At 38.7% G+C, this 11,741-nt stretch overlaps 1 protein-coding gene across 1 annotated transcript in view; it reads left to right on the top strand.

The window, feature by feature from the left end:
- Window positions 1-3,796: 3,796 nt before the first annotated feature.
- The window catches only part of LOC117514535, an 83,522-nt gene continuing 75,577 nt past the window's right edge, over window positions 3,797-11,741 (top strand). The window contains exon 1 of the mRNA XM_034175045.1: window positions 3,797-3,955. The gene's annotated coding sequence lies outside the window, so the exon portion shown is untranslated. The remainder of the gene's footprint in view (window positions 3,956-11,741) is intronic.

The following is an 11,741-nucleotide window of genomic DNA, read 5'->3' as shown; positions in this document are numbered from 1 at the left end:
CTTAAAGCCAGAAAGTTGCCATTTGAAATGACTTTAGTTTTGTCATGTCTGTGATCTGCTTTTTTTCTACAAAATTAAACAACTGAATGAACATCCTCCGAGGCTGGTGATTCCATAATTATTGCCAGGAGTTGTACAAAGAAGGGAGAGGTCTGTAATTTTTATTGTAGGTACACTTCAACTGTGAGAGACAGAATCTAAAAACAAATTCAGAAAATCACATTGAATGATTTTTAAATAATTAATTTGTATTTTATTGCATGAAATAAGTATTTGATCACCAACCAACCAGCAAGAATTCTGGCTCTCACAGACCTGTTAGAGTTAGCCCTCCTGTTCTGCACTCTTTACCTGTATTAATTGCACCTATTTGAGCTTGTTACCTGTATAAAAGACACCTGTCAATCACACTCCAACCAATCCACCATGACCAAGACCAAAGAGCTGTCTAAGGACACAAAGGACAAAACTGTAGACCTGCACAAGTCTGGGATGGGCTATAGGACAACAGGCAAGCAGCTTGGTGAGAAGGCAACAACAACAACAACGTAATTATTAGAAAATGGAAGAAACACAAGATGACTGTCAATCTTCCTCGGTCTGGGGCTCCATGCAAGATCTCACCTCATAGGGTAACAATGATTCTGAGAAAGGTCAGGAATCAGCCAAGAACTACACGGGAGGACCTGGTCAATGACCTGTAGAGAGCTGGGACCACAATTGCAAAGATTACATTAACTCACTCGATGCCATTGACTCTAAAATGCGTCTTTTCTCATAGTAGCGCCCCGCGCCAAAGATGTGTCATCGAGCCAATTTCTTTTCTTCTCTTTTCTTTTCTTGTGGTATGTTTGTTGTTGACATGGACATAGAACTCAATTTTCTATGGGTCTTGAAAAAACACTCAAATTCTGAAGAAATCCTGGCACTGGGATGTTCTGAAATTTGAAAATGGCTGGCACTCAATGAGTTAATAACACGTGACACCGTCATGGTTTAAAATCCTGCAGGACATGCAAGGTCCCCCATTTGAGGTTCGCCAGTGACCATCTGGATGATCCAGAGGAGGCATGGAAGAAGGTCATGTGGTCAGATGAGACCAAAATTAAGCTTTTTGGTATCAACTCCACTCGCCGTGTTTGGAGGATGAGAACAACCCCAAAAACACCGTGCCAACCGTGAAGCATGGGGGTGGAAACATCATACTTTGGGGTTGCTTTTCTGCAAAGGGGACAGGACGACTGCACCATACTGAAGGGAGGATGGATGGGGTCATGTATCTCAACATTTTGACAAACATTCTCCTTCCTAAGAGCATTGAAGATGGGTCGTGGCTGGATCTTCCAGCATGACAATGACCCGAAACACATACCCAGGGCAACTAAGGAGTGACTCTCTAAGAAGCATTTCATGGTCCTGGAGTGGCCGAGCCAGTCTCCAGACCTGACCCAACAGAAAATCTTTGGAGGGAGCTGAAAATTAGTGTTGCCCAGCAACAGCACTGAAACGTGAACAATCTGGAGAAGATCTGTATGGAGGAGTAGACCAAAATCTCTGCGGCAGTGTGTGCAGACTTGGTCAAGAACTACAGGAAACGTCTGACCTCTGTAATTGCAAACAGATGTTTCTGTACCAAATATTAAGTTCTGTTTTTCTATCAAATACTTATTTCATGCAATAAAATGCAAATTAACCATTTAAAAATCATACAGTGTGATTTTCAGCTAAATCTTTTTAGCAAGTCTTTCTTTGTCTGTACAAAATTTAATGTTTTTAATCACAAAATGCACAATCCTTCTCATACAGTATTTGTCACATACCTGCAGCAATATTCTGGGTCTTTCCCGGGGCCTTCTCCCAGTTGGACATGCCTGGAAGACCTCCCTAGGAAGACGACCAGCTGACATCCTCACCATGCCCAAACCACCTGAGCTTTCTCCTTTCATTGCAAAAAAGCAGCAGCTCTACTCAGTCCCTTCTGGATATTTAAACTTCTCTCGCTGTCCCTGAGTGCAAGCCCGGTTACCCAATGGAGGAACTTCATTTCTGCCACTTGAATTTGTGACCTTAACCCAAAGCTCCTGATCGAAGGTGAGAATAGGAGTGTAAATTGAGAGCTTTGGCTTCTGGCTCAGTTCTTTCTACGCTACAATTGTTCGGTACAGCGCTCGCAGGACCTGAGATGCCTCCCCAATCCTTTTGTCAATCCCATGTTCCATCTTACTCCCACTCGTGAACAAGACCCCAAGATACTTGAACTCCTCCACTTGGAGCAATAGCTCTCCCCTGACCCAGAGGGGACAGCCACCCTTTTCCCACAGAGGATCATGGTTTCAGAATTGGAGGTGCTGATCCTCATCCTAGCTACTTTACACTCTGTCTCAAACCTGCCCAGTGTGCAAAGGGTATCACTGTCTGATGAAGCCAGCAGGACCACATTGTCCACAAAAAGCAAAACTGCAATTCTGAGGTCACCAAACTGCACACGTTCTAGTCCCTGACTGCACCTTGAAATCCTGTCCATGAAGCTCACGAATAGTACTGGTGACGAGGGGCAGCCTTAGCAGAGTCCAAAAACCGTCATGATCAGATCTGATGTTATGTAGCAATGTGATGCATGAAGCAAGATACTCCCTGAAAAGAAGCCAGATGGTGTTTATCCGTAATGAGGGGCCAATGGTGAAGAGTATGGTGGTCAGTGAGTGGCGAGCCCAGTATGGTATACTAGCTCACTATATCTTTATGAAGTGATTATTACAGTACAGTTGTCCTGGTAGAATTACAATTCTTGGTAACGCAACGGCCTGATTTAGCTCCATCCCACTGCCACCTTTGAGTGAGTCAGGATTTTGAAAAAGTGGATCCAGCACCATAAGTTAATATTTTATGAAGTCTCCCATTTTCCATCTTACTTTTGGTGCACCAACCACCAGAACTTGATGACTTTGTTATTCTTGGTTAAGGCTGTGTAAACAGATGACTGTTGCTGTTTTGGTGGAGGTATACAGTCTCTAGGTGTTCTCTAGGCTTATAAGAAGTTGGCAAAAACATTGACAAATGCCCCAGTTTGCACCTTTGACAGGAATGGAGGAGTCAGTGGTTGCTAGTGCAGGCTAGCATGTTTAAGTACCCTTTTTTTTGTGAGATAGAGGATCATACATATTGCTTATCACAAGAGAAGGTGAAAGCACGAATCCCTGTCCCCCCAAAAAGTGAAACCATGAACTGGCAACAACCTAGTGCAATCTGTAACCTTGCCACGTGACATTAAATCCTACACATGGTAGCTTTAAAATATTCACGGCACCACTTTTGTATCTGGAGCTGCACAAAAATTCATTGCATCCTTCTCTGGCTCTGCTCAGCGTTTAATTAAAAACTGGTTAGTAGGTTTTTGAATAATCTGGTAACAGTCAAACTAACCAGAAACACATGGATGAAAAAATTACTTTAATGGCAGAGGTAATTCTACTCATTTACAGAATACTGTGCAAAGATTTTGGGGTTCCTCAAGATTTTGATAAGGCTTTATTTATTTATTTATTTATTTATTTTATTGTTTGTCTTCATCAGTTTTCAAACAGAACATTAATGGCCATTCCTATTTTCCAGGAAAAATCAAGAGAACTGTCTTCTTTTTCATTAGATATTTATTTACATACGCGTAATTTGAGTAAGGATGGATTTATTTATATGCATGTATGTACACATTATTTTCGAAGCTCGAAGCGTTTTTTCGTGTGCGCTCTTGAGGCGGGCTGTTTGAGTTCAGTTGGTCATCAGAGTGAGACTCCGCCCACTTTACGATCTTCGGACACCTCCAGCACAACAAAGCATGTGTGGCTCCGTAACATTGTTTCTCCCGTGAACGTGGACGGAATTTAGGATTTTTTTTCCCCCCTTTTTGTCGTTATTTCTGCTCTTTGCTTTCACCTTGATGGTAATAGTGGAACCGGTAAGCCCGTTTTCACGTTTCTGTTCCTCACACGGAGGTGATGAGTTAGTGTTTGTTTTGTTGGACATTGGGCGCCATTTTTTAATACACAGATTGTTTAAATACCTTGCGACAATACAGCCGGCTTTGCGGTTTTATTTTATATATTTATTAATCTGTTTTAAAAGCTATACGATGAAGTTATGTAAACGTAGTTCGAACCGTTGCTTAATTTATATGTTTCATTATGTTGCCAGATTGAAGTGTCGCCGCGGTGTGACAGCATCTCTGTAAATCCAAAGATGTAGTTTGTTGTTTTGGTTAAAAAAAAAAAAAATCCCGTTCAGAGACGAGTTTGGGAGGAAAAAAAATAATGCAGCTGCGTATTTGGTTTTGTAAGAATTATGTCATATCTCTATAAATTATCCTAACTTGGCAACAGTCTTTTAAGTAAAATGACAACAAATCCTGTTTTCTGTTTGCATTCGTCCTGACTTTTTGTTATTGCTCGCATCTGATTACTGGTTTGAGTTTGCAGCTCTGAATCATATTTAAAATCAGCCTTTGTAATCCTGTGAGGAAGTGGTGTTCCCTGTCATGTTTTGTGTTTCTTTTCGTTTTTGTCATAAATACTTGTTCCATACTGAGGTTGAATCTAAGAGATATTTTCATTATAGACTATGTTAACCGTTTTCACACTAATATATATTGACTATTTTATTTTGTGATTAATTTGTTTTTGTCTGTGACAAAAAAAAAATCCAGTTGTCATTTCCCACAGCCCAAATTGATGTCTAAAATATTGAACTGTTTTGTCCAACAACCCAAAGATCCTAAAATAACAATGAGTTTAGATGGTGAATTGCAGGAAATTTCATGCTTGAGAATAGAGTTGCATCTATGACTACTTTTCTCAATTGGTCTGTTAGTTGTTAGGTTCATAAAATGTCAGAAAATGGTGAAGAATGTCAATCTGTGTTTCCCAGAGCCAAAAAATGACACCTTAAAATGTAAAAAAAAAATGTCCATAGCTGAGAGATATCCAGTTTAATGCCAGAGAGGATGAAAGAAACTACCCAGATCTACCAGAAAACATTCAATTTGACAAAGAAGAAATCGGAGAATGTGGGCACTTAAAAAAAAAAAATGGACTGAAAATTATTAAATGATTATCAACATAGTTGTCAATTAATTAAAGATACTTAATTAATCATTCCAGCTTTGCTTGACAACCTGGATCCAGATTATGTCAGACTTATTTTTGTCTTTGTAAAATAACCTAAACAAAACAAATACTTTTTTTTTTTTGCCTGTTTTGCAATGTCAAAAAACAAACATGGATCTGGATTTAATTTTCTGCTTGGCATCACTTCTCCTGAGAGAAGAATTAAAAATAAACATTTCTACTCCAGTGTGTTGTACCTCTTTCTGGGTGAGTGCACATATGCTACTTCCTGTGCAGTTTAAAAATAAAACTTATCCAATAAGCTTCATCTCCATTGATGATACTGCTGGATATATAGTCAGATAATCTTTTATGACAGGCTCCGAAGATAATGTAAGAGGGATGAAGGCGAGTTGGAGGAAGTAAAAATGAATCCTACAGACGGTTTCTTGAGTAAGAAAAGTAAACATTGACGGAGTTGGATTGTGGTACTGCTGAATCAGCAGCACACAGAGCCTGTTTTTGACTCTGCAGAGTGATGTCACTGATGTCCCAGAAGAGCTTGCTGGTGATAATCCTCTTTTGGGAGTTATGATACATTTGTGCAGTTAGACTACTACTGTGTTGTGCGAGTGTGACCAAAGAGTAACCTGAATCTGCATACAGTGCAGCATCCTTTGTCTTTTTCATGATTAATGTTGAATCTAGCACATGTGGAACATTACATCTTAAAATAATTGCTCGACCAACAAGCTGATTCATGAATTAAAAAACAAAACAAAAACTAGCGTGTTGCCCATGGGGATCCACTGGCTCTAGATTGGGTAGTGTTTATAAAACAGGTAGCTCACATTCAAGGGTATTAATAAATTAAGCAAAGCTTGTATAATGACTTGGAATGGTGTGTGAGTTCAGAATGTTTTTAGAACCTTAGACCTCAACAATTTTTAGAAGAGAAACTCTTTATTACCTGTTAATTATGCAATTTTTAAATGTTAATTTACTGTTTTAATGTATTTATAGGAATGCAATGTATTGTTAGGTTCTTGTTATCATATGCACACTGTTATTAGTTGTTTTATTTTTACTTCTATTTTGTCATTTCATTTGTAAATGGACCACAATGGAAATAAGTGTTTTCACTTTCTTGTGTCATCCATGTAGTTTTAACATATTTACACTTATATTATGTACTTACATTGAACTTAATAAAATCACTCACCGCAGTCACGCTTTTAATATAATGACTTACCGGCCCCTGCTGGAATGGCATGTGAGTCCGTAATAGGGATGGGTATCGAGAACCGGTTCCTTTCGGGTATCGTTAAGAAATGATTCGATCCACCGACATCAATAAACTTTGTGCTTAACGATTCTGTTATCTGTCCTTCAGAGTGGCCGTTGTTTTGGCGGGTGTTTGTCAGGAAACTGATAATTTCTCTACATTGATTACAGACCCTGCAGCGGGTCCTTAATCAACTTTTCTTCAGCGCGGCTTTGCTTTGAACCTTGAACCAATCGAAGCGTGGTTCTCAGATTGAAGCAATGTTTCAGTCGATTGCTTCGTTTATTTCTTTCTTTCGCATAATTTTCCCCCGCTAAAACCCTAAAGAGCATACGTCTGTGAGTATTATTTACCTTTTCTATGTTAAACCGACCTGTTATGGTCTTCTGAAACAGTTGATAGATTGTATTTTATAACTTAAAAACGGGAGCGATGCAAATGCGTTAGCATGTCTATGGCATTTTCAATGTTAAAAGTTAGCATTTAGCAATTGCAGCCGTCATCACGTTCAGGTGCATTTGTTTTCAAATTGTAATATTCCTTAAATTTATTTTTGCTTATATATTAATAATCTAATGATTATTATATACAATTTTAGAGAAAGAGACAAAAAGAACCTGAATAGAAACACAACAGAAAATATATAATATCAACTAACATAAATAAATAAATACATACAGAAATAAATGTTTCTTGTGAACACCTAGTGACTCTTACACCTCCATTTCATCCGTCTTATTTAAGTTTGACAGTTTGTTTCAGTCAAACCATATTTTCAGTTTAATTTCTTCAGTGATTTCCTCCAGAACTATCTGCCAAAGTCGAAAACTGCTGCATCCTAGTAAGAGCAGAATACTACTGGAGTGAATCTGAATAAGGAAAGTTGTTTTTTTTTCTCACCTAAATGGATGCTGTACTCACTCCAGTTTATCGTCTGGAATAGTCCCAGATTGCATTTCAGAGCTTCTAGAATTGAAAAATTTTCGTCTGGGTGGTGTTGGGGGTAATTTTGGGTTTCAGCTTTTTTTGATTTTCACCACTTTCATCCCTGAATATGAGTTGTGAGTCACTTTTGTGCGGATTAAAGTTACTAACTGAGACTCCTGTCTTGTTGCGAGAAAGAAACGAGAATCATCCTCCGTTCTGTTCACACAGCTCCAAACGTTGCGCGGCTCTCTGACAAGTCAAGATAGAATGATAGAATTCAGTCTGAATTAATAACTTCAAAGCGAAACACAGTTTTGTTTATTTTTATTTATGTCCAGAGATCAAGGATACAGTGACTAATTTCATATTTATTTACTTTAAGACTCAAGGAAATACTTAGAAAACCTGTAAAGCCTACTTTTAGTACAAAATTCACGAGGTATCGATAAGGAATCGGATCGATAAGCACAATCGATAATGGCATCGATATCGATAAAACCTTATCAATACCCATCACTAGTCCGTAATGTAGTTGGTAACATCCATTGTTCAGTGTTGTTAGCTAATGTACATAGCTTCTCCAAAAATATTAGTCCTATCAACATTTCATTTTGGCAGCGTTCATCCTTGACTCAAAATACATAAGCATAATGAACAGCAAATGTCAGCTCTCCTCAGTTTCTCTGTGATCGAAGTTGCGTGCATGCACAGCTGCTGTAAGCAGGTGCTTTTAATTTGGCAAAAAAGACAGTGGTTGAAGACTTTTAACAAGAGATTTTGTCATGGAAAGCCGCGCGGTGGCTTCGCACGTCACAGCCGATTCGCTGATGAAGCGAGACAAAGGAACACCTCCGTTTCGGAGTGCCAGAGGACAAGTTGGGACATGCCCAGCTCTCCACAATTTCTCTTATACTCACTCGACTGGTAAGCACTGAAAGCCGAGATAGGCATGTTAAAAGTGAAATCTGCCGGAAAATGGCTGATGTCCAGCTCTTGTGATAACCACAGAAATTGCACACGACGGTCCCGGATCCACAGAGCCATCCATTTAGAAATGATCTGGTGGTTTCTGCCTCTCGATTGGCGGCTCGGAGCGTGGCGCGCCGTGCGCCATTGTGGGCCGTCCTTAAAGCTGTAGTAACACTCCTTATTCTCTGTGAAGCCCATAAATTTTCACAGAAAGCCAGATAAATTTTTCGAATGGTTTCCAGCTGCCTGTCTCTAACAGTTTCTGAAAAAATTCTGATGGAAAAAAAGCCCAAATCATTCCGTCATTTCCTCGCAATGAAACAACGACGAGAGGGGTGGAGCAGTGCTCACTCAAAGCCTGCCCACAGGCGAACGATGCAACCGACAGGCGTGGAAAAACTCACGCATGCGCACGAAGGTTCAAGCTTGGCTGACGTAAAAACATATGAATCAAATCCATATAGTTTTTGAAAAAAATAAAAAGGTCCATTACTTTTCTAACAGACCTCGTGTGTGTGTGTATATATATATATATATATATATATAGTAGTAATGCAATAATCCCTTTAAATCCTTTGGAATTATAACCTGTAGGGACAGATCTGGATTAAATTCCCCCTCCCCCCCCCCAATAAAAAAAAAACACTTCTGTTGTAATATGCACGAATGAACAGTGTGGCCAGTGGGCTTTGGATGAGGTGAAATGGATCCAGTTTTGCTTTCAGGGCAGCCATATTAAATCAATCAAGGCACTCATTCCCTTCCCAAATCGCTTCATGTTGCAGGGTTGTGAGCTCAGACCATCTGCCTGTATTGATTAGATCAGAACTGGGTGTGCGATAGGTTTACACAGAAAAAGACTAACATAAACAAATGTATTCTGATGTATTTCATCTGTGCCTCATTCAGTCATGAATAGAAGCTGGAAACTTTTAATTCTTTTAACTTTGCAAGGTAGGCTGTTATACACTTTAGTAGAAGGAACTATACAAGTGTGCCTTGTACTGAATTAATTTAGGATGCCTGCTTCAAATGCATACTTTGGTAAATCTTAAGTTTATAGAGTATTCAATCACTTGACCTTAGCTTTTAAAAACAAATATGAACAGATGTAAAATAACCAGCACCTACTCATTTTCTGGGCATTCATGATGCTGCTGGGTAGTCCTGGGTACTTTTAAGTGAACATATGAGCAGTTTAGCCTCACTTGTGTTAGCGTGTACATTGCCATGTGCCTGTTGTTGCTTGAAGAAGTGAATGGGAGCAACCATGTGGCCGTAGGACTGAGAGCTTGGCTTTAGCTTTATTTCTCTTGGTTGTCAGCCAGGGAGGCAGAGCTCCACATAAAACCATGAATCAGCAGAGCTGAACATCACAGTCTTTTTGCCAGCTTTTCTCTCTTCCACCCTCGCATTCAAAGGTGCACACTCGCACATGCACATATATACACGAAGCAGACAGTCAGAGGGATGGATGGAGAGTGGTGACATGGGAGAGATGCTCTAGGCAGGTAGATAGAGATAATCGCACATGGTCACTTGGATCCCGATTAACTCTAAACTCCTTCTAATTCTTTAAGCACTCAGGAAACAGGGTTTCTCTCTGTCAGTGTTCCTCCACAGGAACATAGTTTTATGCCTCATGTCACATGCAGTCAGGTCCATTTAGTGAACAGTAACACAGTTTTTGTAATTTTGTCTTTAGACAGCACTACATTGGGGCTGGTATTTTCCTCCACCTGGCAGCTAATATACAGGTTTCTATCAACCTTTCATCCAAGTTAAACGTTAGCTCTGATTGTTTATTCACTGGGGAGCCGGCTCATGGAAAGTAGTTCTAGTAGAACTTGAATATCATTAGCAAAATTTGTTGTAATCATGAACTGAAAGAACGTCTATACTATGCAATTTTAACGTTTAGAGAACACAGTTTGAGTTAATGTATTTTACGTAGTATAAGTTACACCTGTCAAAAAATGCCCATTGAAGACCGAAAGAAAATGTGCAAGTTTTGCTCAGTGTATAAGTGGCACCATTTTTCTGTATTATCAGCTGTTTAATTTGTGATTTTTTTTTTTTTTTTTGTGCATTGTTGTAGTGTACTTTTTATGACAGGCAATTATTCTTTTCATTATTGGAGTTTGTTTTGTTTAGTGCTTTGATTCCTGTGAAAGCCTGATTTAAATAGTTCTCATAATAATAATAATAATACTGAATGTGAAAGCCTGATTTAAACAGTTCTCATAATAATAATAATAATAATATTCATACTGAACAAGATTTCTTTTCTGCATCATCTATAATTTTTGCTCAATCTTCACAAAATGTTGCCACACAAAAGTCATCAAATGGATTTTGTGGATGTTGTTTATGTTGACATGATCAGTATGGACATATGCAAAAAAAACTGACACATAAACCAACCTGATAGTGGTGCTACAACCATCACAGTAGACTTTTGGCAATGAGTGAACCATACATTGCAAAGTCATGGTTTTGTTTTTTGTTTTGTTTTTGTTCCCCCTAGTATTCCTTGTGCTAAGAGACATGTCTCCACCTACATCCATCTTGTAGCTTTGTAGACATTTTGCTTTGCATCTTCACCTCACATAAATTCTTGATTGAAATCTGGTGGACTTCAGCAAGGATGAGTGTCTTATTACGTCTCTTTCTTTCTTGTGGCTCCCTCCATTTTGTTCTGACGCAGATATGTCATGTTTGTTGTCTTGTTATCACCCATCTGGCTCCCCACCTGTAATAATATGTAAGCTCATGCATTCGATGTCATGATGACTTCGCAATACCCAATGGCCATATTTGATGGCCTTGGGTAATAGGACAATGTTTTTATAAAAGATGTGGATTATTTCATACAAAGAATTGAGTTTTAAATAAAGATTTGTGAAACAAGATATTTGCTGATTGGCTTAGACATGTTATGTATATCTTAACCTGCATGGAGAGGCAACTAATCATTATCTTATCTTTGAATATCTTCCTGATAAAAAAATATTACTTTGTGAACTTTGGGTAAAACAAGGCAATTCAGATCTTTTGCAAACCAAAGTGAAGTCTGTAAATTACTTGTTTGATCTACCAGTTGATCAAGCCCAAAAATACTCTATTTACAATGACAAAAGATGGGCAAATTGTGAAAGTCCTGATATTTGAGATGCTGAATCAGGAAAAGTTAGCGTTTTTGTTTGTTTGATAACTAATCACATTAAAAAACCAAATTTCAAACTACTTGGGAGTTATTTTTCTCTAAAGAGACTAATTGATTAACTATTTGTGCACCAGGAATGTAATCTTTTCACCAGTGTTTGTTTGTAGTTGGATAACTCCAAAAGTAATGAAGAGGTTTCAATGAAATGTGGTGAGCAGCAAGATAATGTTTCAGGTGATTCCATTTTGGAGGTGGTCCGAACCAGAAGAATGGACATGCACATGGTAACATTTAA

This window comes from Thalassophryne amazonica, chromosome 7, assembly GCF_902500255.1.
Source record: "Thalassophryne amazonica chromosome 7, fThaAma1.1, whole genome shotgun sequence".
Classification (NCBI taxonomy): Eukaryota; Metazoa; Chordata; class Actinopteri; order Batrachoidiformes; family Batrachoididae; genus Thalassophryne; species Thalassophryne amazonica.
Note: the sequence above shows the minus strand (reverse complement) of the source record. Positions and strands in the feature narration are given on the sequence as shown.